This window comes from Alligator mississippiensis, chromosome 2 (genome assembly GCF_030867095.1).
Source record: "Alligator mississippiensis isolate rAllMis1 chromosome 2, rAllMis1, whole genome shotgun sequence".
Classification (NCBI taxonomy): domain Eukaryota; kingdom Metazoa; phylum Chordata; order Crocodylia; family Alligatoridae; genus Alligator; species Alligator mississippiensis.
In genome coordinates, this window is record NC_081825.1 from 19039242 (window position 1) to 19065386 (window position 26145).

Consider the following 26145-nt stretch of genomic DNA (forward strand, 5'->3'; position numbering starts at 1 on the left):
ATTGGAATGAGATTTCCAATTGTGTTGGTCTCCTTGCCATTGGATCAAGGTCCTGTTCTTCAAGGACTGTGTGCAACCTGATGTGCAGATAACCCGTGTTCCACCTTTCAACACTAGCAGTTGGCTTCCTTTGTTTTCCTTAGTTCACATGATGAAGGAAACCTTTACGAGGAAAAGGCTAGGATCTTACTACCTTTTAATAAAGAGTCTGTGGGCTTGAGCTTGCAAGCCTGCAAAATCTGGAACTGGTTCTTGATAACATAGAAACAAAGACATAACAATGAAGCCAGGTGTTGGGGGCAGTGGCAACTTCTGGCTGCTGCTGTGCTGTTGGCACAGTTGTGTGGTTGTGGTGGCAGCTGGCCTGGTTGTTCTGCCCTAGTTACACTACTCACTACTACCAGGAGCAAAGCATAGCCATCTGAAATAGCTATGTATCTGTAAGACTGCTGCAAAGGACTTGAGGCTTAACAAATTCAGTGTGCTGGCAATGCAGAAATTTTATAGGCAGTGCCATAGGAAGGGGTGGGGGTGGTGGTGAGTGGGGCAATCGCCCTGGGCACTGAAGCAAAGGGGTACCAATAGGTGCTGCCCAGCTGGGGCAAGGTGCAGGATAGAGCCGTGAGCAGCAAGTTTGGGGGGGTGCAGGGACAGAGGAAGGGCAGCTGCGTGCACTCTCAGCCAAGCATGGGGGGGGGCATGTGCCCCCCAGATCTGTGTGTGGGGCAAGGGTGGGCTGCTGCTGTGGTCTTTGCCCCGTGTGCCAGACTTTGTTGTTACAGTACTTCTATAGGCCACAGTTGTAGAAATTATGCACTCAGAAATAGCTTAAGGACAGCCGGGGACATGATACCTGTTTAATCACAGGTGTGTGGATGGGATGGAAGAGAAGGCATTGGGTGCAATACCAGGGATAATATTAACTCTTTTTGAAAAGCACCGTGGGATCTTTAAATTCCTTTAAACTACTAGAGACAGGCAGGAAGCTTTGACCTCAGTTTAACATCTCATCTGAAAAGTAGTAAGTACTTCTGACAGTATAGCATTCCCCAAATGCTACATGGAAGAGAGAGCATTGGATGGGAGCCCAGTCCTAGCATCACACTGAAACCCAAGATATTTGGGGCCTGAAATGATTTTGAATGAGCTATACTGTGAGTGACAGTGATGGTGGGAACTAAAACCTATGTGTCGCTAACACAGAAATCATTTCTAAAATTACAAATGAAAAAAGTACCTTAAGGAAGGGTTTCAGGAATTTAGCCACTACCCAGCTAAACTAATCCAGCTCTGGGATTAGCAGAAGGCTTCATATTTTAGTCTGATCAACCTGATGCTTCCCAAGAGCATTTAATTGGAGGGAAAAGAACAGCTTCATGAACAGTCCAGATACTAGCCTGTGGGACAATGTAATAAACATGAGGTAGTTTGATAGTATCATCCATTATTTGTGTCTCAAGAGAGATCCCAGTCAGTGCTCTGGGGCTTGTGCTTTACAGACAAGTGAAAATACAATCTGGGATTATAGCAAGAACACAGAAGTTAGAATACAGTGAGGGGCATGGGAGGGAGAGGCATCAATTTAGCAAGCAGGTTTGCACATATATATAATTAATTCTAGATAGCACTGCTTGTAGGCATCACAGCAAGGGGAAATCTTAAAAAAAGGATTTGATGAAGGACAAGAGAGCAGCTTTAAGGGAACACGATTCTCCTGGTTAAAAGCACTGTATGATGAAGGCCTGAGGGACAAGATGAAGGTTGGCTCCTTGGTGAAGCAAGGGTAAAGGTCTCCACTGTGACAACGCAGTAGATATAAGTAGGAAAGAACCAAATGATGAAGGGTCTTACTGGAGAGGATTAGAGCTGAGATTCAAATGGGTTTTCCATCCCACAAAATTATTTGAAGTATCAAAAAATTTTGTGTCCCAAATAATCATGAAATGAAGTCTCAATACTATTTCATGCACCTAGAACCTGGGCAAACACTCTATAACACCTGAGCTAAGTACAGACAGTCAAAAAGCCCAAGGCTGAATCAATTCAATCTTTGCTGGTTAGTCTAAGCTGCATAGGTTGAACTGATAAGCAAGTGAACAGACATTCACTTTTGATTCTGGAAATGTAGCCACATGTCTGCAGTGGCCCAGGCCAGAATCTGGGGAGCTCAAGAGCATGCCTCCCTGCTTAGCTGAATCAGACAGCTTGGGCCAAGGCTAGCCTACCCAACCTGCAAGAGGGAATTTGCAGGGGAGGTGCAAAGCATCCTGGGATGTTGGGGGACTGTGAGTTAACTTGAATTTGGAGAGGATCTGGGGCTGCAGTTCAATAAAGCAACTTAACCTAAATCAGTTAATCATCCAGGTTTCTCTTAAACCAGTTTTGGCCATTTTGAAGGTGGTTTATGTGCATTGGACTTCTGTTGTGTTACAGATTTGAAACAGTTTCCAATCACTTATACGAGTTCATGTGCAATTTCTGGCTCTAGCCCTGGCTATTAGGCAGGATGACCGCCTTCCTTTAGCAAGTGCATATGTATCTGGATGATCCTCTTCTACCACAGGTGGAAATGGAATCCAATCTACGCATAAGCACCAAAAATTGCAGTGTTTTTACGATGTTCCGTCCATGCAGCACATCTGGCAAGGAAATGCAATGCAATGCATTGTCACGTAGCATAGCTCTAGGGATAAAAGAGGAACATCGCTGCGGGCTAAGGGTTCTGTGTGGTGTTTCATTGACTCGGTAGATAAAGTTCTACCTCTGGCAGGTTAATTGACCCGGTCTTGCTTCTTTGTAGGCAGTAGTTGGGATTGCTCTTCAGGAATAACATCCTGAGGATCAGGCTTGGGTGATTACAGCCCCTTGAACTGGCCCTGCAAGTCAAACTTGCCTCAGCAGGCAGGAGAAACCACCACAGAAGCAAACGTTCAAACTTTCAGCAGAACCATCCTTCACGATGTGCTGAGACAGAGCCCGTTCCTCTTTAAATCCTGCTCAGTACTGCAGTGCTCCAGCACTGTTGCCATGGCAGAGCCTTCACCATAGTAATAACCTCTTTCAAGGAAGGTTAAAGAGAGACAATGCACATGCTCAGAAATGCCGTATTTGTTCGGTTGGCAGTTCACAGCAGCCATTCCAAAGAGACCATCACAAAGACGAGAGAGAGCAGGTACTGGTATCTTTTCATTTGTTGGAGGGGGGACTTTTCTCTTTTGGGGAACCCCAGGCAGGCTATGCTCAGCTTCTGATCCAAAGTCAGCTGCAATGCCGACGGAGACCACTCTTGAAAGCATGATGATATTTTTCTCCAGACAGTGATTTTTTTTTCCACTTGAAAAATTAACACAGTGAAATGGAGGCAACTGATGTTCTGCGGGAATGTTTCTTAACACGGGGCTTATGTATGGAGTGGAACTGGGACTGTATCGGGTATCTTGCAAAAGTTTAACTTAGCATCTGCTTCATTTGTTTCACTAGGGCTGAAACTCAGCTGACTACGGGAACAGCCTGTTTGTATTGAAGCACAGAGCCACAGGTATTTTAGATGAAAATTGGCACTATTCTAATTTTCTGTTGCAGGAAACACTCAGATTTTGCCATATCACATTGCAAGGCTTGGGGGTTAACTAGATTACAACTGATTTTAAACATTTAGCTTATTAGGCTTTTAATCCTCCGATTCAATTTTACTTTTAAATAAAGATTATAGAAGTGGTAGAGGATTTAATCAGATCATTATTTGTTGTCAGGAGGGGTTGGGTTTTAAACTCATGCAGGGTCTCAGTCATATGCATGAAAGGAATTGCACTAAGGACCAGTGCTGGCCCCGGAGACTGCATGTGTAATCAGTGTGATGCTCCTTTCTGCTGCAAAGCCTGTACTTGCAACTGGGTTTTGGGCTTAGAGGAAGAGGGGGGGGCACACTGAAGTATTCATTTGCTGCACCAGTTGGTGGTTTGCCCCAGCTGCAGGTGTTCATGAAAAGCTTGTAGCTTAGTTCAGGTGTCAGGGTCTAGAAACATGGCCTTGCAGTTGTCTAACAGCAGATTTATTCCCTTATGTTTCTGTTTCAGCACTGGGGGAAAAAACCTCTTCTGAATTGAAAATGTTGACTGTAGCATGTAATGCTGTGTTCCAGCATTGCATGCTGTGCACACTGAATTCACATTCTTATGCAATATCTTTTGTTCAACGTGCCTGGACTTAAAAATCAGGGAAAGAAGAGACAGTTTGTCCTCTTATCTTCCTTAGGTTTGCTAAAGAGAATCTGTGCTCTGGTTATGTGGATTTTATTTGTAATCCTTTTACAGCTTCACTTTATTTACCTTCTTGCTGCCTGTGTTGGGACATACAGCATGGGCAGCGAAAGCTGGGTGAACCAAGGCCATACTGGCATCTTGTCAGGATCCTGAGGGTAGTGGGAATTAAACAGATTGCAGTTGTAATCTCTAGTAAAGCTTTGCAGCTTCAGGGGCTACAGTGCTCCATTTTGACTGAACAGCCTACCTGGTTAGGTAAGATGAAGTGCTGTACACTGAAGCTGGTGGTCTCCAAGGCTACGTACATAAAATCAAAAAGCCGAAGGCTGGATTGATTCAGTCATCTCAGGTTAGTTTAAGCTGTGTAGATTGAACCGATAAGCAAGTGAACAGACATTCATTTTTGATTCTGGAAATGCAGCCACATGCCTGCACTGGCCCAGAGGGTGCTAGAGCATGGCTCCCTGCTCACCTGGAGCAGACAGCTTGGGTAAAAGCTAGCCCTCCCTGCAAGGGGGAGGGGCTTGTAGGGGAGGTGCAAAGCATGCTAGGGTGCTGAGGGACAGTCAGTTAACTTGAATTTGTAGGGGATCTGAGACAGAAGTGCAATAAGCTGATTTAACCTAAATCAGTTAAGTCTGATACTGCATCCATCCAGGTTTATCTTAAACTGGTTTTGGCCATTTTGAAAGCCATTAATGTGCACTGAACTTCTGTTGTGTTACAGATTTCAACCGGTATCAAGTCACTTATACCAGTTTATGTGTAACCTCTGTCCCTAGCAGTGAAGCCATGCCTGCAGGTTCCCATGTTAATTTTAGTTTGTATAGAAAAGGTCAAGAATCAGCATTGCAAAGCTGTCAAGGTAGTGGGTGCCCTAGCTGGCAATCTCTGCAGAGAGGCCAAAAATGGAGAAGCCATGGTAGCTGAACTTCCATTGCCTTCCTAATGACCCGCCTCCAAGTTAGGGACCAGGCAGACTAGGGGAGTCATGACAGAATCTCTGCTGTCCACCCTCTAGTTGTTCCACAAATCAAGGCAGGCAGTTACTCTCCAAGGCTGCCAGTCTGAGACAGTAAGTTCATTAAAACAAAATGTTTTGTCTGTAATATTTGTCATTAACTTATTTATTACTCCTTTACAAAGCAGGAAGTGCCAGCTAACAGGATGCTGTTTCCCTCTCTCCTAAGAAGAATGGTCTTCATGATTCCAATACTTTCTGTAATTGGCCTGCTCTCCATGGATCCCATTAGAGCAGACCAAGAATCAGGAACAGCAATCCCAGCTGAAAGTATGTACCGCTTGTCCACTGGTTTTCTCAGACCCTGACCTGTGCTGTGATACATGTGTAATACTGAGGCTTTACAAATTTGTAGAGAGCATTCAAACCAGGAGACTTCATGTTTTCATTGCACCATGCCAGAAACTTCAGACTATACCGTATACCCCTCCTTACGGCCTACCTTAGCTTCTGAAACACATGCATACTCCCCATGTATTCATCTGAGGCCCCTTACCACACTGCCTCTTTGTGCATCCTGTGTTCTGCCACTACCGTGATCACATCTACAGTATGCCAGTGTTATACGCTATCACCTAGGGGTGGATCCAGGGGGTGGGGGGGTGCAGTGGTGCACCTGCACCGTCCTTTCATTCCTGGTCTCTTCAAGGTTTAAAACCACCTGCATGGCAGTGGCAGCAGCATTTCTAGTCAGGTAGTGCTGAGGGAGTCTATTGACTTCATGGCTTATTATAATATAGCTGACCCCTTCTAAACTCTTCATTCCACACGTGTTAATGACCCTCTCTTCTTTTTAATGGCCTTGTTGTTCCACCAGTCAAGCTATCTTGTTCTGCAGTTAACTGTTCCTGGTAATGAAGCTCCTTTTTCACAGCCTTGCAGATTGGAATAAATTAAAAACAATGAATTTATATTTGTTTTTGTTTCAATCTTAAATTGAAACACAGTCCTAGGCCCCTAGCTTGTTAGTAAAGCTTCTAGTTTATTTTCAACTGGAGAAAAATATGTGCTTGTTTTGTATGTGATGATGATGCACCTCACCATCTGCACCTGCTTTTCAAAATTCCCACCTGTGCCTGCCATCGCTCCTGCTGCTCCCTCCCTTTGGCTTTTCCTCTCCGCTGTCATGTGCCAGGCAATAATACTGTCCTTTATAAGCATTTTAAGACTCACTCCTGTCAGCAAATACTGGCCTCTCATTGCAGCTTTTTCTCTACCTTCAAATATATTAAAATGTTTCTTTGGAATTAAAAAAGTGAAAGTCCAAGATACCAAGCAAGCATTTCTCATAATCTTTTGCTCTTCATTTGCAGTAGCTTACCCCTCAATGAAAGAGTGCTAAGCTACTGCAGGTTAGCTTTTATTTACCATGGAGAAGGAGCATACAAATGAATAGTTACCATGGAAGATATCATATGCTATAAATCTATTTTACCTTGTGGTGACTTGTTCATTTGCTTATGCCTTGAGAGCTTCTAATGAACAGTACTCTATCATTGGTCATCATTATTAAGATAGACATCTTCATCTTTCCATTCGCCTCCTTTTGTTTGCAGTCATCCATTCACATGTACTAAATCTAGTTTATATGACAAGCTAGCTGGAGCAAGGCCTGTCATTTTAATTGCCTAGGAAATACCAACCTCACCACTGCCACAACCTATATGATTAGAACAGATGGACTAGTAACAACACTAGAACATTCAGAAACACAGTTTTTTTACCACCTGTATTTTTAGCCCTTTCTCCGTCTATTTGGCTGAATATTTGGCATACTTCTGTCCTCAGGCAGGCCGAATTCATCATTCCTTGTTAGCTGGCAGATCTTGTGCCGGAGGGTCCTGCTCCAGCTTGTCAAGAGAGTGTAGAAATCAGGTGAATGCCAAACATTTGCAAAATGGGCTGAAGGCTGCTGCAGGATTTTCTTGCCTCACTCTGATTCTTTTCTTGTTCTCCTGAGGCTTTGCAGTGCAGGCTGGCCTCAGGTCTGGGCATTTTGCTGAAGCCAGCATTCCAATAATGTAATCGAAAATGCATAAGAGGCAAGTGAGAGCCTATGGAGAGTGAATGGTGGTTGATTTTAAAAGACATATTTTAACTGCTTTAACTAGCCTCTCTCCATGATAATGCTTATAGCATATTTTCTAGTTGGATGAATAATCAGACCACAGCTACACACATCAGTTTAGGTCACCTGGATGTGAGAATACAAACTTTATAAACATTGCAGTCGACCAGAATACAGAAGCCCTGCTGCTCTGTAATATCAGCCAAAGAGAGCACATTGCTCCAGTGCAGTGGTTGCTACACTGGCACAGATTCCTGGGGCACATTGAACAGTTCAGACCAAAGTCTGAGCCAAATTCAAAGTCTCAGTCCATTGTATTGGCCTAAGCAACCACTCCTGCGTGATCATGATCTTTCTTGTATTCTGTTAAACCATCCACCTCAACTCTCAAGCTTGAGACCTGGTGATGAGGTCTTTCTTGGAAACGGGTCCAAAGCTTTGGGGCTCGCTACTGCAGGAGATTAAATTGAGCACCACTGTAATTGCCTGTGAGATAAGTGGAAGCAGACAACTCATTTCTTCTGGTATTCTCCCAGCAACTACAACATTGACAGAGAAGGAAAAGAAGTGGAAGATGACAAGGAAGAGAAGGCAGGAAAGAGACAAACAGAAATAGCAGTAAGAGAACGGAAGGAAGAAAAAAAGGAAAGAAGCAAATTTAAAAAAATGGAAATTTCTTACCATGTGTAGTCCCAACTGCTTCAAGTGGAGATGAGAGGAAAAGAAAACACACTGGCTTTATTAAGCCTTCATTAGTCTTGTTTCAGTGAGTTCTTTTTGAGGCATTTGATGATACTGAGGGCCCTAGGATAAAAATGTAGGTGAATACTTACATAGATGAAGAGATCCTTTTATCTAGACCTTCACCTATATGTTTTCATTAGACTTCAGTCTGAACACTTTTCTCTCTTTTTTTGGCCCAGGCACTTGGAGTGCCTGTAGACATGCAGACTTAATTAATCTAGTCTGCTGGACCATGCTAATTACCATGCTCCAGCAGCCTCCATGTCTCATGTATCATCATCCCCACACTTCAAAATGGTGGCTGGGGTGCTTTAAATAAAGCTTGTTGAATGAACTTTAGTTAAAGCACTCCCACTGCCATATGAAGGGTGGGGATGCTGATACACAAGATGGTGTGGATGCTTTAATTAAAGCGGCCCTTGGAGCTGCTCAATTAAAGTGCCCACTCCATCCCTGGAGCACGTGTAAAAACACCCTTGGTGCTGATAGTGGATAGCTTATTTCCACCTTACTTATTGTTCTCTCTAAAGGGATTAGTTCAGCCCAAACCCAGAGTCATTCCTATTGATTAACATTTCATGCACTTTAATATTGTCTCTCTGCTAAAACCCTTCTCCAGGTCGCCCCTGTGTTGACTGCCATGCTTTTGAATTCATGCAGAGGGCTTTGCAGGACTTAAAGAAGACTGCGTATAATCTAGACATGCGGGTAAGGAGACACTGGGCTTTTATTTGTAATATGAAAAGGTTGTTTGGATAAGGTGGATGGATTTGATTTGGGCCTGGACAATCTTCTCTGCAAATCTGTTCTCAGAAGCCAGTGTCCAGCAACTTGTGCTCACTGGTCAGGTCAAGAATTTATGAGGAACCGCTGGGAGAATTTGTAAGGAATCAGGGCCAGGAGTGTTTTGACTAAGCCTGTGGCTCCTAACTCCCTCTCTAATTCAGATCAGTCAGTGCTGGCTAAGAATCATCACAAGGCTTTCTACTCTGAGTGTATTTCTTGGACCATTGCCTTCTCTAAAATAAATTCAGAGGAACACTAATATTTATTTCTTCTAACCCCACCCCCTCAATCTCTGAAACCCTAAACACAAACAAAACCTCAAAAACCCAAAGAAAAACCCTACTTGGATAAATTAGTCCACTGCATACACTTCTCCCTCTAGGAAGAGGATTAGAGAGCAAACAACCTGTGATAGCTATTGCTTAATTCTCAGCTGGTTGTTGCTCTGATGCTGTAGTGATGATAAGCATGGAATAAGGACCCATATCAAATGGATTATATGTAGAATGGGAACTAGCTGGCTCAAGACCAGTCTGGAGAAAATATGCCAAGGATTTCTCCTCACTGATAGTCTGTGTCTGCCTTTTGTTACTAGAGCTTGCAATCTGTGGATATTGTGTCTCCAAATGCTGCTAATCAAATAGCAGCTTGTCCAGGATATTTCTGATTTTTTTTTCCATCATTATCTATCAAGGACTTTACTAGATGCAGATCTGACTCTTGTGATTCCTGCCTTTGCTACCTCAGTATTACATAAAGCAGTTCACTCTACTTAGGGCAATGTCTTAATCAATTTGGGAACCTCCTCAAGTTCTATCTTAAATAGTAGTATTGCTTTGTGCTCTTAAACAGCTGGCATGTTCCCATCATAAGTAAGTGCTGACCTTGCTGTTCATTGGGACTAAGGACAGAAATTACACATAAACCAGTTTAAGTGATCAGAAACTGGTTTAAACCTGTAACAGAACATAAGTTCAGTGCACATAAACCAGTTCAAAAAAAGATGAAACTGGTTTAAGATAAACCTTGTTGAATGTAGTATCAGACTTAACTGATTTGGGCCAAACTAGTTTATGCAATGTCTGTCCCAGACCCCTTCCTGGTTTAAATTAAACCAGAGTCCCCCAGTATCCGAAATGCTTTGCAGCCCTGGGCTGGGCTGGGCTCTCTGCTCCAGAGAACAGGGCTGGCCCTGCCCCACTGTTCCCTCGCCAGAGCTCCAGCAGGGACAGCAGGGTCTGCCTGGCTTCCCTCTATCCCCTCCTCTTCCCCCCCCTCCCCTTGCTGCTCAAGTAGGGATCCTCCCTTCCCATCTCCCACAGCACAGGCCCCAGCCCCACAGACCCTAGGCTTGTGGTATGCTAGTTAATGCTGAGAGGTGTGTGTGTGTGTGTGTGTGTGTCTCCAATTTCATTGGGACAAGCAGACAGAACAGTGCTCACTTAGAGCTTTCTGGAGCTAATCAACAGGTCAGCTGGTAATGTTCTTCCATTCCTTCCTTGGAAAAAGCTGTTTAAGAAGAACCTGAACTAATGAGAGAGGCTTTTGTTTTGTCGATGGACTGATAAGCGCTGTGTTATCAGCTCCCTGCTGGCTCCCTCGCCTGTCAGGTTTGCAGACAGTATGAAGAAGCAGGGAGAGGGAGGTTGAAGAGCTCAGTATCATCAACAGATGCATGCATTGCACACCTCCACTTTGTCTCAGAGTGCTAGCCAGGAGCTGGGGTCTATCAACACCCCCACCCCTTGAGCAGCAAGTGAGAAAAAGCCTGGGATGGTGCAGGCCGGGTGGGGTTTAAACCCCTCCCTAATCAGAGTGTCCTGCCGGGGCCTGGCCACACCTCCCCCTCAGCCCAGCACTGTAGGATGGAAGGGAGGGCTGCTTTAGTGCACCCCAGCTTCTAGCCTGAGCCAATGCAGGCATGTGTCTGCATTGCATAGTTTATGTCTGCATTTCCTCAGTCCAGAGGGAATGTCTGTACAGTTGCAAACTGATTCAATCTAGGTAGGTTAGATGAACCTGCAAAGATTGAATCAATTCAGGCTTTTTGAATGTCTGTCTTCTAGCCCTGTATCTCTGCACACATGCAAAATGGAGAGCAGGACAGTTCATCTAGAAAGCAATAGCAACATCCAGGAATAGCACGTGGCAGAGTAAAAGAACAGCCACAGTGGCTGACTGCTCCAAGACTAAACTGTATCTCCTCTGAGGGCTGGGTCTCTGTATCTGTACCACTTTGGATACAGTCTACAGATTTTGGTTTCACCAGCAACTGAAGCCAGTCGTCTATTAATCCAAGAGCTGGAGTGCTGCTAGCAGGGGATGTCCCTCACTGCTGACTGTGTCCTGAAGGGTTTGAGATGTTGCAATTCTGTTCAAGTTCTGAAGCATCATGGGGATATGCAGTAGATGGACAATCAGCCAAGTCCTAGAAAGGCAGAACTCTAGTGTACAGCATTTTTTCAAAAGAAGTATCTATTACTTTGGGTACTCTGCTGCATGTCCTATGATTCATATAAGCCAATGCAGGTCCTAGGCTTGGAAGTGCAAAAGCATGCTGGCATTTTTAGCTATTGGATTGAAGCCTCTTTGAAAAGAGAGTCCCTAAAATGTAAATGAAAATGCAGCTGCTGGGAGGAATGGATGACTTACCCTGAAAAGATATATTCCAGCAGGGCCAAACTGGATGTATTTATCAAACAGATTTGTTTATAAGTATAAAAGTCAAATGTATACAGACGGCTTCTGAAAAAAATCTGCTTAATGAATACATTTGCTGAGTATCACTTACAGTCAGAATGATACATCAAGGCTGTGTTGAGTTGTGCCAGTAAATCCTTCCCCTCTGTTACAAAGATAGTTGAATCCCTTCAGCAAGCAGCACTCAGCACCACCTGATTGCTCCCTGATAAGGAAAGATAAATACAAAGGAGATGTGACCTTTCTAAACCCATGTGCTTGGCTTGAAACTCAGCTTTTTTTTTCTGCAGCAATTTCTCAGGGCTTCAAAAATTTCTCTGTGACAATAAGGTGACTTACTGAGGATATGTGTTACTGATGTCATGGCCACAGGCACCAGAGCAAGGAAAAACAAAGGTTAAACTGTGTAACATAGAATCATAGAAAATTAGGGTTGGGAGGGACCTCAGGAGGTCATCTAGTGCAACTCCCAGAGATAAGAGTGGTAGTTAGATGGGCTCTAATCAGGAAGGTGGCAAAGAAGGCTGAGTTCCTGAGCCCTGCGGTTGTCTACATTCACTTGAAGAAGTGGATACTTTTCTTCCCTTATTTGTTTCTTTTTTAAACTTAAGGTGGTATGATAAAATTTTTTTCCCAACTGGCAAAGAGAAAATGAAGAGGGAATGGAAAGATTTTCAGCTAAGTTCAGAGCCATAACTACGAATTTCTCAGATGTAGGTAGGAATAGTGTTATCATACGTCCGGGTTTTCCTGGACATGTCCTCTTTTTGGGTCATCCCATCTCTGTCTGGGCAATTTTTTTAAATATCAGCAAATGTCCAGGATTTTGCTCTGCTTTTGCTTTCCCAGCACTTCCCAGCTTGCCCCAGCAAGGAGCTGCTTGGGGCTGGGGGTGGAGAGGGAGGGCAGTTGGAGGCAGAGGGCATCAAGGGCTCTGCATGCAGCCCTGGCAGCTGCAGGCAGGTAAGTCTGTGGGGGGCAGGAGTTGGAGGGCCAGGGCTGTGTTTGTGTGTGCATGTGTATATACATGTGTGCATGCCTGCCTGCACTGGGGCTGCAGCAGGGCAGTGGGGGAGGTACCTGCCCCTCCAGCGAGGGAAGGGAGTGGGAGGTTCTTTGGGACAGTAGGGAGCTGCATGGACAGTAGGGCTGGGGGGGTAGGGGGCTATGGGTTGGGAATGGGGAGCACTGGCAGAGCTGGGGGGCAGGGGGCTGTGGGTTGGGAATGAGGGGTACTGGCAGGGCTGGGGGGGCAGGGGCTGCAGGTTGGGAGTGAGGGGCAATGGCAGGGCTGGGGGTGTGTGGCTTGGGAGTGAGGGACATCAGGGGGTGGGGGACTGCAGGTTGGGAATGGGGGGTATCAGAAGGGCTGGGGGGGCTGCAGGTTGGGAGCGAGTGGCAGGGGCAGGGCATAGACATATTACTGCCCCTCCCCCCCCATCATAACTTCCCCCTACAGGTGTCCTGTTTTTTGAAACTGGAAATATGGTAGCCCTATGACAGCAGACCATGGATACCTTGCCCTGTAATATATTTGTATGGTGCTAAACCCTGTAATTTTCTCTTCATCAACTTACAGCTCTTTTTACCTTTAAGTAATTCCATATCTAAATTCTTGAATGGGTCTGGACTAGGAATTGTCTAGTCACACAGCTGAGCTAGGAATTGTCTATATATATTTTCAAAACATGATAAAGCACGGGGTCTGGATGAGTGCAGCTTTTCAGTTCTTCACTCATTAGTTCAGTACTTGCCTGAACTGACCAAATGTTTCTGTGTGGTAGTTGTTTGGCACTTTACCAATAGGATGAGCTTGGTTGTTCTAGTATATTATGCATATTTGAAAGATATTGTACAATTTGTTTGACTGCCTTAATTTAGTACCTTAATTTAGTACCTATTATGCCTATGAGAGAGATTCCATCCAGAATATCATTGATCCCCTTGCTGGTCTTCTTATGAGTGGAGACTACCCAGACTCAACAATTTATGTGATGTGTTCTTATCTCTACAATGGGCCTAACCAAAATACAGTGTTTGAACAGCTGTGAATTCTGTTGGACTTAAAGTAGAAATTAACTTAGAAGCATGGAACCCTCTCTAATTCTTAGGTATAATTTTAGAAATGTTTTAATCCTGTGTGCATATAGCTTTGTGATAATGCTTAAGTATTAGCTACCAGCCCTGTATCTCATATCATTCATTCTGGGGGGGTTTCTGTCCATAGTTACTTAGCATGTTGAAAGCTCATGACAGTAGGGAAAAAAAAAGGCCTGAGCCATGTCTGAGTTTTTAAACATTACTAAAATATATATAAAGATTGTGAGCAACCTTGAGACTTAGCTCAGAAAATGTTGGTGAGCTCTCAGGTTCCTTATTCATAATAGTTTGAGTAGTGTCAAGGTGAAATTTAAAGTTTGGTGACCACATGCTTTTAGGAGATTAGCAAAAGTGTGATCAGATCTTCCCAGACAGCAGCAACTGAAGTGAACAAAATTGATATATCCTGTATCAGTGAGATATCATATAACTATGCTTTATGGATCAATTAGAAAAAGCTTAGTATAGGAAGGAGTTGTTGAGAGAAAATGGTTGGTGAGCAGTGCAGCAAGTGCCAGCCCTCTGGGCTAAGGATAGACATTACACATAAACCGGTTTAAATGATCAGAAACTGGTTTAACAGATGTTCAGTGCACATAAACCAATCTGAAAATGACTGAAACTGGTTTGAGATAAACCTGGTTCAATGTACTTAACTGATTTGGGTCAAATCTGTTTATGCAAAGTCTGTCCCAGACCCCTTGCTGATTTAAGTTAAATTAGACACCCCCAGCATCCTGGCATGCTTTCTGGGCTGGGTGGGGCTCTTTACTCCACAGCAGAGATAGCCCCTTCCCTCTGCTCCCTGGCTGCAGCTCAGCACAGACTGCAGGTATCCTGCTTCCCCCCTCCCCTCCCTGTCCCCTCTGCCTTACAGACACCTCTCAGCATTAGCTAGCAGACAACATGCCAGCTATGGTCGGCGCTGTGGCAAACAGGACAAAGGGAGAATCAACAGGTAGCTAGTAATGTTCTTCTGTTATTTTCTTAATGAGGTGATAAACACTGAATTAGGGCTGATAAACAATATTATCAATTCCCTGCTGGGCTGGTCAGAAGTGGGGGTACCCCTCCCTAATCAAAGTGTCCTGCTGGGGGCTGGCTACCCCCCCCACCCTCAGCTCAGCACTATGGAAGGGAATGGAGGGCTGCCCTAGCACCCCTTGGCTTCTAGCCTGAGCCACTGCAGACTTGTGCCTGCATGTCTGGGATGTCTGTACAGTTACAAAGTGATTTAGCCTAGCCAGATAAGACTAATCTGCAAAGATTTCACAAATTAAGCCTTAGGTTTTTTGAATGTCTGTCCCTAGCCCTGGTGACTGTGCAGCTCTTGCTCCACCCTGGCTCCCTGGGAACCCTCCGCTTTTTCCTGCCTGCCATGCCTGGATGTAATTTTTTAATTTAGAAAAGGGAGGCTGCCCAGGGGTCTCAAAGTGAGCCCCTCAGCCACTAGCCAGCTGCACTCTAGCATATTATGTGCCTTAAGGGCAAATTTCATGGCCTCCAACCTCCCCTGTAGCCACACCCATGTCTCCCAGATGTTGCTGTCCAATCAGTCTTCCTTGTTGAGGCCTTGACCTTCCTGGTCTCCATCCCTTTTTTCTTGCTGGACTACGTAGCCCAGGGCCACTGTGCTGGACCTGGCTTCTGGGCTTCAGCTGTGGTCTTACCAATTCTGGCATTGGGCTCTTTGGCCCTGTCTCTGCCCTGCTCTGGCTACTGGGCTCCCTGGCTCTGTCTCCGCCCTTCACAGGCACTTCTGGGACCTCCTCCAAACCTGATAGACCCAACCCAAACCACTGGTTAAAGCTCATACTGGATGGCTTTAGTCCTTCTGCTTTAGGTAGAGCATTTTATTAATAATTGATTTTGATGAATTAGGTTCCAATCTTGCAAACACAGCTGAGTAGAATGCTTCCTACTTGGAGTTAATGCCAGTTAAGGCCACAAAACCACTCATGACAGTAAGTGTTTTGCTTGGGAGCAAGTGCTGAAGGGTGAGGACCTTCAAGTAGGAATGTACATTTTCATAGATTCATAGATGTTAGGGTCGGAAGGGACCTCAATAGATCATAGAGTCCGACACCCTGCATAGGCAGGAAAGAGTGCTGGGTTCAGATGACCCCAGCTAGATGCTTATCTAACCTCCTCTTGAAGACTCCCAGGGTAGGGGAGAGCACCACCTCCCTTGGGAGCCCGTTCCAGACCTTGGCCACTCGAACTGTGAAGAAGTTCTTCCTAATGTCCAATCTAAATCTGCTCTCTGCTAGCTTGTGGCCATTATTTCTTGTAACCCCTGGGGGCGCCTTGGTGAATAAAACCTCACCAATTCCCTTCTGTGCCCCCGTGATGAACATATAGGCAGCCACAAGGTCGCCTCTCAACCTTCTCTTGCGGAGGCTGAAAAGGTCCAGTTTCTCTAGTCTCTCCTCGTAGGGCTTGGTCTGCAAGCTCTTAACCATACAAGTGGCCCTTCTCTGGACCCTCTCCAGGTTATCCGCATCCCTCTTGAAGTGCGGTGCCCAGAATTGCACGCAGTACTCCAACTGCAGTCTGACCAGAGCCCGATAGAGGGGAAGTATCACCTCCTTGGACCTATTCGTCATGCATCTGCTGATGCACGATAAAGTGCCATTGACTTTTCTGATGGCTTGTCACACTGCCAGCTCATGTTCATCTTGGAGTCCACTAGGACTCCAAGATCCCTCTCCACTTCCGTGCCACCAAGCAGGTCATTCCCTAGGCTGTAGGTGTGCTGGACATTTTTCCTCCCTAGGTGTAGCACTTTGCATTTCTCCTTGTTGAACTGCATCCTGTTGTTTTCTGCCCACTTGTCCAACCTGTCCAGGTCTGCTTGCAGCTGTTCCCTGCCCTCCGGCGTGTCCACTTCTCCCCATAGCTTTGTGTCATCTGCAAATTTGGACAGAGTACACTTCATTCCCTCATCCATGTCGCTGATGAAGACATTAAAGAGTATTGGTCCAAAGACCGAGCCCTGCAGGACTCCACTGCCCACACTCTTCCAGGTCGAAACCGACCCATCTACCACAACTCTCTGGGTACGACCCTCTAGCCAATTCGCCACCCACTGGACTGTGTAGTCATCCAAGTCACAGCCTCTTAATTTGTTCACCAGAATGGGGTGGGATACCGTATCGAAGGCCTTCCTGAAGTCTAAGTATACGACATCCACCCCTCCTCCTGTGTCCAGGCGTTTCGTAACCTGGTCATAAAAAGAGACCAGATTGGTCAGGCACGATCTGCCTGCTACGAACCTGTGCTGGTTTCCCCTCAGCATAATTTGTCCTGCCAGGCTCTCACAAATGTGAGCCTTGATAATTTTTTCAAAGATTTTGCCTAGGATGGAGGTGAGACTGACTGGCCTATAGTTGCCCGGGTCCTCCTTCCTCCCCTTCTTGAAAATGGGAACCACACTGGCCCTTTTCCAGTCCTCCGGGACCTGGCCCGTGCGCCACGAGCGTTCAAATATTCCCACCAGTGGCTCTGCAATGATGTCGGCCAGTGCCTTCAGCACCCTCGGATGGAGCTCATTCGGGCCTGCTGATTTAAAGGCATCCAGTTCTTCCAAGTGACTCTGCACCATCTCAGGGTCTACGCATGGAAGTCTGGCACCTTGCTGCTGCCTCTCTACAACCCCAGTGAGAGACTTGTCCTGCCCCTCGCTTAGGAACACTGAGGCGAAGAACTCGTTGTGTTCAGCCTTGTCCTTGTTTATCTAAAAAACAATTTCCTGTTGTCTTTTACTTGGGTTGCCATCCTCAGCTCAATGGTAGCTTTGGCCCATCTAACTGCCTCCCTACAAGTGCGAGCAGAGGAGGTATATTCATCTTTGGTGATTTCTCCCTGTTTCCACTTTTTATGTGCTCCCCTTTTGGCCTTTAGGCTACCCTGGATTTCTCTGGTCAGCCAAGGAAGCCTCCTGGCCCCTTTCCCTCTTTTTCCTCGCATCGGGATTGTCTTGCTTTGTGCCTGAAGGATCATTTCCTTAAGGCACAGCCACCCTTCTTGGGCTCCCATCACTTCAAAACTCCTACTCTGCAGTGCGTCCTTGACTAATCGCCTGAGTTCATTGAAATCAGCTTTCCTAAAGTCTAGCACTTTCACCCTACTAGTTACCTTACCTACTCGACGTTTTATAAAGAATACTATTATTAGGTGATCACTGTCCCCCAGATGGCTACCGATCTGTAGGTCCCCTACCATGTCATCCCCCGTTGCCAATACCAGATCCAGTATGGCATTCCCCCTAGTGGGACCATGTACCTCCTGTCTCAGGTTGAGGTCCTGTATACAGGTTAGAAACCTGCGTGAGCGGTGGGACTTTGCTGTCTGCGTCTCCCAGCAGATGTCCAGGTAGTTTAGGTCCCCCATGACTACCGCCTCTTTAGCTTTTATGGTCTCCAAGAGCTGCCTCAGGAGCCCCGCATCTATTTCTTCCCCTTGATGTGGGGTTCTGTAGCAGACCCCTACCACCAAATCCCTTTCTCCTTGCCCCACATGTAGCCTAACCCACAATCCTTCTACTTCCTCATCCTTGGATTCCGTCTTGATGAGGGTTGATGTATATTGCTCATTGACATAGAGCGCAATCCCTCCCCCTTTTTTCCCTACCCTGTCCTTTCTGTACAATCTCTAACCCTCTATATGTACCGCCCAGTCATGGGACGAATCTCACCAGGTTTCCGTTAGCCCTACTAAATCATAGGTGTTTTGTGCAAGCAGGAGCGCTAGTTCATCCTGCTTGTTCCCCATGCTCCTAGCATTCGTATATAGGCACTTGAGCCCTGCGACTGGTGCCTTTGCTGCCCCCCCGCTCCGAGTCCCAAGGGGCCCCTTATTTCTTACCTTCTCATTGCTTACCTGTGCTGTAGTGCTGGCCGCCCCATGGCTTGTTGGTTCCCAATGTTCTCCTTCTTCAGGCTGGGCTGTCCTTGTGGGTGCCACATGGTTTGGTGGTCCACAGCTTCCCCCGCCCTCATCTTCCCCTCCCCCTGACGAGCCTAGTTTAAAGCCCGCCGGAGGAGATCCGCCAACCTAGAAGAAAACACACGCTTACCTTTGGGGGACAGGTGAAGCCCATCCCAACTGAGCACGTCCCTCGTCGTGATGTGTGGGTCGTTGTCCAGGAAGCCGAAGCCTGCCTCGAGACACCACTGCTGAAGCCGCCAGTTGGTCTCTCTGATGCAGTTCTCATGCCATCTTCCGCATCCGTTCACTGGTAGGATGGAAGAGAATACCACCTGTGCACCGATCTCCTTCAGCACCCTGTGCTGCAGGGTGACCAGTCACCTTTAAAGAAGTTGTGATGGCTCCCCACCGGCACACCTCTTGCTGCCAGGTAGTAAATGGCCAACATTAGAATAACCCTTACCTACCTGGGGTAGTTTCTTATTTTTCAAAGAATGCTAAAGAGCCATTATAGTTGCAACATCAAGTCAATTTGTCCTACCATGCACAGAGACCAAGACATAATCTCAGTCATCATTTTGAAGTTCTGAAATTCCTTATCAGTCTCCTTTTGGAAATCAGTGCCATCTAGTCCCTTCCAAGTGGAACTTTTCCAGATCTCTGGCTGAAGTTGTCTCTTCTCTGCTGTACGCTATTCAACAGAAAAGGGCCTCAGTACCTCTCCCTAAACTCCTTTTGGATCCAGCTGTCCAGTTTAGGAAAGTCCCTGATTCTCCGGTGTCTCCAAGAGGGCTAAACTAGCAAGCAAACCCTTCTAGTACCCTTCCTGGCATCTTACCCCTCTTCCTACTCAGGTAGTCTATCAGATCCAGCCACTCCCTGCTCCCCTACTAAATCCAGGCTAGCTACCCCCGCTCCTGCAGATACCTAATTGCTTCTTTCTCTTTTGTACTTTTTAGCCCCAGGTGCCACCTACTCTCAGAGCACCAGCTGAGGTACACCTGCTCTGCTACTTTATTTAAGGAGGCTGGCAACTCTGAGCCAGGGTTCAGCACTGATTGTTACATGTCTATACAGCATCTAGCATTTTTGTCCCCGAATGAAGGCTTGATAGTAATTATAGTAAATAGGTAGAAGAAGGAGTTGAAGTCAGGAATAGAAATAAAGATATATACTTTTTTAGGTCCTTGAGAGATTGAATGTTAATCCAGGCTGTAGAACTCGTGCTTCTTTTCACAGCTTGTGTCTCTTCTTAAATAAAGCCCAAATTTGGATTTTAAACCTCCCATTCCTGTGTTGTGACTACATAAAGTATTTCACCCTTCACAGAAGCACCATTTATGGCAAATACTATGGAGAAGGCAGGGTAGATATACAGCTATATAGATGTACTATATATCTAACTAAATAAGATATATGTATATGTGTGTGTGTATGTGTGTGTATAGATAGATAGATAGGTAGAGCTTTTATATATAGATATAAAAGCTTTTGTGAACCAAAGTTCACTTCATCAGATGCTATGAAAGTGCATGCAGAAAGCGGAGTGTAAGATAAAGAAATTAGAATACAAAAGACAAGGGAGGGGAGAGAGAGAAAAAGAGAGAGATGGGGATGTGCAGTGCTAGGAGAGAAAAGCAAAGGAGCAGTAGACCCATAGTGCATTTATATACATACATTTATTTGCTCCGACATACCGAAGATCCTACAATGTCTTTTAGTTCAGAAGTGCACCGCCTCCATTTTCTCAGCACTGACACGCATTTCACCGTTTCTACAAATGGATGCATCAGAGCACCAGGCACTTTTAAAAGTGCCCAGTGCTGTGACTCAAGTCACGTGTACACATGCCCATAGAAACAAAGGGGGTCCAAAAGCTAATTCACATAATGAGATAATAATCCATAGTCCCAGTTAAAACCACACACAGTCCCCCATTAAAACCAAAACTTGGCACAGTCTAGTTTCTTGATGATTTCTTGTTCCACAGTTTCTTGTGCAAGCTAGGTTTTATTTTTTATTTTTTTGCCTGAGAATCCAGATACTCCACAGTTTCCCTCAAGCTGCTGTGACACTCAGGCCAGTAAACAATTAAAACAAGACAAGAAATACAAATTGCTTTTAAAAAAATGTACAATAATAATGAAAAAAACCCCTCACAATAAAGTGCAAGTACTCTATAAAAAGGACATAAATAAAAAATCACTGTGTACCATGCTCCTGTATCTCTGAGCATCACAGGAAGTGATGCCATCTTGTTATACTAATTTAATCGGCAAAGGCTTAATTACCCTTTATAACAGTAAACAATATCCCTGGTTATTTTTCTCAGACTGTTATATAGAAGAAAACTGGTAACTTTTGTGACAAAAATAACATTGAATTCTTTTCAGCAGCTAATTAGCTTAACTGGGTTGATGCTCTTTTTTAATGTTACTTTCCCCCCCCTTTCCTTGCAGACAGAAACGCTGCTTCTTCAAGTAGAAAAAAGAAATCTGTGTGACTGTATAACTGCAAACATGCTGAACTGAGTGTTGGATTACAGCCAGAGGAGTGTCACCTGTTCAATTGTTTATAAAATGCTGCTGTATATAATACAGGCAGTTTTATGGAGTTCATATTGCAAGCATGTAAGCCCCAGTGTACTGAGAAAAGTGGGGGGTTGTGTCTTATGCTTGTTTTCTATAGTTCTCTCTGTTTTCACATCTTCTGACCTGCTGTTAAGGGCTCAATTCACTAAACCAGTTGCTTGTTAGTGGAGTGGGGAGAACCTGTTTCCTTTGATTAAACCAAGCATAACCCACAGAACAAGTGTGATGTGGAGAGTTTTGCAGTGTAGCCTGCAGCAGACTTCATCTCTACTATGGAAGTGCCACCACTGTGGCTAGGCTAGTCATGATGAGCTAAAGCACTGAGTGTTTTTAAGAGGTTTTTAAGACCTGGCTAGACAAAGCCTTGGCTGGCATGATCTAGTTGGGGATGGTCCTACTTTGAGCAGGGGTTGGACTAGATGACCTCCTGAGGTCTCTTCCAACCCTCATTTTCTGTGACTCCATGGCTATGCTCGGATCTGTGGCCATTGAAGGCTCCACCTCCATTTCAGAGGTGATAGAAGCTGTTGTCCACTTTCTTTGCAATGCAAATTAGGGTGAAACTCAGCCATGTTATAACTCCGCAGACTTCAGTGGCATTATACCTACTTACACTGGGATTGAGTTTAGCCCTTAACAAGCTTTGGTTTTCCTGGGAAGCTGTTACCTGGTCTGGTAAAGTAATAGCTGCCTTGATTGTAATTATGTACCGTCACTACCTACTTATCACCCCTATTCAGTCCCCATCACTTGTATAAATACCTATTTTAACAACCTACATAACTGGTACATATAAGAGGGCAAGGAAAAAATAACTTGATGGAGCAGGGAACTCCACACCAAATTCCCACTGGTAGGAATGGGAGAAAGGAGTCATATTGTCTGTCATTACCACTAACTCTGTGCAGTGTTTCTTCTCACTGGGACACGGCATTTCCCACTTGTATGCTCCCATGGAGATAAGTAACAAGATATTGAAGTGGCAACTCCTGAATAGCAAGCTTTAGTAGATATATAAAGCATCAGATGAGGAAAGGGGCTGTTTCAGTTTATGAGGGGTTTATCTGACATAGCTGCCTCAGGTAGCAGGGAACTGGATTCAGTGACCTAGGAGGTCCCTTCAAGTCCTGTGTTCTTATATCGCCTGTGCTGCAGGTACAGTTTTTCCCCATGATCATTGCTCAGTATTTTCTTTGCACTCTGCAAATCTTGCATATTTTTAAAAATATGAAAAAGGAAGTGGAAAGGATAGAAATAATTCATTTATGCAGGCTTATTTATTTAGCTGCTTCTCCTTCAGTCCATCCTATAACACCCCACTGCTAGGTCTCCTTCTAGAAGTAGAATAATTTACACCCAACCCCCCCACTAACCACTGCCCAACATTGCTGTATGTTTAACAAAGCATCTGTTTTTTCCCCCCCTTTTTCATCCCTCCCCAGGTTTTTGTGTTAACATCTCAGCTTGACACTATGCAACTGAGTTGGAATAGCTCTGTTAATTGAACTGGAAAGTGCCAAACACACTTTGGGGTTTTATAAGCCTGGTAAATAATAATCACCATTGAAACCATACTTGCCCAGTGCTGTAGGTTCATTACAAAAATGATTTGATAATACACAAGCACAAAAATGGACCCTTGTCTGCAATTTAATCTCCCCTGAGCCAGGCAAATGCATGTTTCTTTCCTTTCAGGCATGAAGAGGTTCTGCATCCATATTCTACCAGCTTGTCTTTCTCATGGTTACTTGATGGGAGTGGGAATGTAGATGTGCATAGACCTGGAGAAATAACTGAGCTTTAAGCCTTGATTTGGAAGAGGAAAGGCGTGTAGGACAAGATCCACAAAGGAATTCCAAGGTGTGGGTGTCATGAAGCAGAAGATGCAAAGCTCTACGGTTGTTAAAGATAATGCCCCACAATAAAAATGTTATTTTATAAAATGATCTTTTACACTGTGGAGCAGGTGCTGTGGTGAACATGGTTTAGAGGACCAGTTTAGAAACCTCTGAGGCCCCAGTATAGCACTGTTTTCTGAAGTCTGCTCTGAGCAATGCACTTGCTAGAAACCTACCAACACATCAGTATGTCTACATAAGTCTTGAGCTCTTTCTTTTCTTTGATCGAGTTACATGATACGGCACTTGGACTCTCACTTAAGTAGCCATTCAGTAGCAAACCCATGTTACATTATTTTTTTCTTTGCCAATAAAGTCTGAAAATGGAACGGTGCTGAAAACTCACTCTGTATGCAAGTCTCACTTTTTTGAGTTACCATATCAACTGGAAAGAATGCTGACTTGTTTGTTATACAACTCTTGCTGCACCATAAGGTTAGTAGGATGCATATTTCGAGAGAGACTCGCATTAAAATTCTTTTCTTTGAAGGACCTGTGTATGTTGTGTTCTTCCCTGCACCTTACATTCATTGTCTTTGCATTGGCAAAGAACATTACAGTTAGGGTAATTCTCTATGACAGGGGTTGTCAACCAGGACTATGCATACCCCGGGGGTACCTGGAAAGGGGCTGGGGGTACGTGCGGGCAGGCAGGGATGGAGCGCCGCCACCCACCACCCCACGCTGCTGCCTCCCAGGAGCAGGGCTAGGGGGGCGAGGGCAGCGGCTCCCCTCTGCAGGCCACACAGGCACAGGCCGGCTGGCTGGAGGTGGGAGGGAGCTTGCACGTGGTGGCCGCCGCTGCAATCCACCACCCTGCACCATCACATGCAAGTCTCACCCCCACAATTTCACCTCTGGCTGCCACTACCCCCTCCTCCCCCCCCTGCTCCACATCTGGCTGCCACCATCCCCCCTCCCAGTTCTACCAGAAGACTACCCCTTCTGGGTACACTCCTTAAACAAGGTTGAAAACCCCTGCTCTATGACATCTAAACAGCAACATTATCATTAATGTTAATGATTTTGACCTGTAAATTTGACCTGGTTTTAAGATCAGGACATTATTTATACATCCTAGAGTATATTTTTAAATGCCATAAATTATTGGGACATGCCATATACATGCCACTGATAATGGGATGAAGAAATTATACTATAATGACCAAAAATGCAATATGTTTATATTCCATATGCATAAAGTGCCAGTTGTTATGACACAGGAATCAGACTCGCATGTTGATTATTAGCTAGAAGTAACAGAGAAAATGTAGCTCCTGTTTTTGCTTTAAGTATGAAGCCCTGCTAGTGTTTGATATACTGAAAGGTATTCATGTAAGGTGCGAGCTGGACGGTTAGGTTTGCCTTTATATAAGAGAACTGTATCTAGCTCAGATTTATTGAAAAATTTGCCAAAGTTCATGACATTTTTAAAATGAGTTCTGGGCCTGGTTTTGAGTAAACCAGCACTGATTTATGGCCTTCCAACAAAATTAGATGAAATGTGTAATCTCATATGGCTTCTACACTGAAGCCAGGTGAAACTTGGCATTTTGCTTTGACTAAAACCTTTGCTGAATTTCAGGATACTAATTAAACCAGGTTAGTTTAATGAGAACACATCCATTCATTAATCAACCACAGAAGTAAGATGCTGGCAGACTGATGAAGACCTACACTCCCAAGTCCAGCTTATTTAATGCTGAGAGAGTGCAGTCTTTTATAGGCATCCCCAAACTCTAGAATTAACTTAAAAGTTTCCCAACATTTCTGATTATTTAGAACCAAGACTTTGAGAAGGGCCTATTCCCACCTGTATAAATTGGTTTTCAAACCTCTGGATTTTGAGATTTGCTATTTTTCTTCCTCGGTTAAATAAGCCTTCAAATTCTATATGCAGTAATTCTTATATGCATGATTTCTTGCCCAGCCAATAAAAAAGGCACATGTGGTGCAGTCTTCCTTGGCTATAAGGTCCTGTTTATTCTGTGGAAAGCTGCTATGCTGTAGTAATTCAATACTGAAGTAATAATGCAATACAGCCTGCTAGACAAGTAACACACATTTCAGTCTTGCATGGTAGGGGGAACTGAACAGTGTTTTTACAGCATTCTCAATGGCTGCAGATGAAACAGTTAAAACATGGTTAGGTCTTGTCAGCAATGTATGTCAAATTATATTTTAACCATGGTGAACTGTAAACATATCCCGCATCGTGCTCACTTTTTTCCAAGTTAAGCTCATGGAGTTTTGAATTCATATGAAGCAAAGCAGGAAATATGTTGGGATGGGTCCCATGGAAAAAAACCCTTCTGTCTTCCACAGCTGCAGCTAGCAACAGTTTGTTAATCTGGTAAAGCTGTCAGTCCTTAAATCTACAACAACAACAACAACAACAACAACATCCCTCGAAAAAGTCATGTTCTCTACGAACAAGAATTTCTCATGTCTCGAGCCAAAGAATTGAGCCAGCAACGATTTTTACGTATGAAATGAGTAAGCAACTATAATTTACTTGAGTCTTCCTGGACAAAAGTCCTCCTACTACTAGTGACTAAAAACTCCCCTTGAATAGTTGTTGGCAGTGAATGCAATGTAAGCTGGGCAGGCAAGCCAGCAGCTCAGTTCAGATATCATCTTCACCTGGCTTTTTAAAGAATCAGCAAATACACAAATGACACAAAGGACTTATTTACACTGGGAGTTCATCCCTTTTCCCGCTCAGTGGCCTGTCCCTGCCTGAGTCCAGTGCAAGCCTCAAGTGTAGGCTGGCAAAGTCCCAGTTTTGCTATGCGAGCTCTTGCTTGGCACCAAGAGCATCTGGTTTCATTTCACAGTAACCTGATAATGGCCATTGTTGTGCACCAGCAGAGAGAGCACTCTGGACTAGGCTAGTTCATAGATTTCATAGATTTCATAGACATTAGGGCTGGAAGGGACCTCGGAAGATCATCGAGTCCAACCCCCTGCTCAAAGGGCAGGACGTCAGCTGGGGTCATAGGATCCCAGCAAGATAAGCATCCAGTTTCATCTTGAAGGTGTTCAA

The 26145-nt window shown here is 44.8% G+C and overlaps 2 long non-coding RNA genes across 2 annotated transcripts; both read left to right on the top strand.

Moving 5' to 3' along the window:
* The first annotated feature begins 2977 nt into the window (after positions 1-2977).
* Positions 2978-5438, top strand: LOC109280984 (uncharacterized). The gene is made up of 3 exons (XR_002087486.2): positions 2978-3172; positions 3481-3538; positions 5409-5438. It is a non-coding gene; the product is annotated as an uncharacterized LOC109280984 (long non-coding RNA).
* Positions 5439-12031: 6593 nt separating this feature from the next.
* Positions 12032-23588, top strand: LOC132248491 (uncharacterized). The gene is made up of 2 exons (XR_009459685.1): positions 12032-12294; positions 21070-23588. It is a non-coding gene; the product is annotated as an uncharacterized LOC132248491 (long non-coding RNA).
* Positions 23589-26145: the final 2557 nt, after the last annotated feature.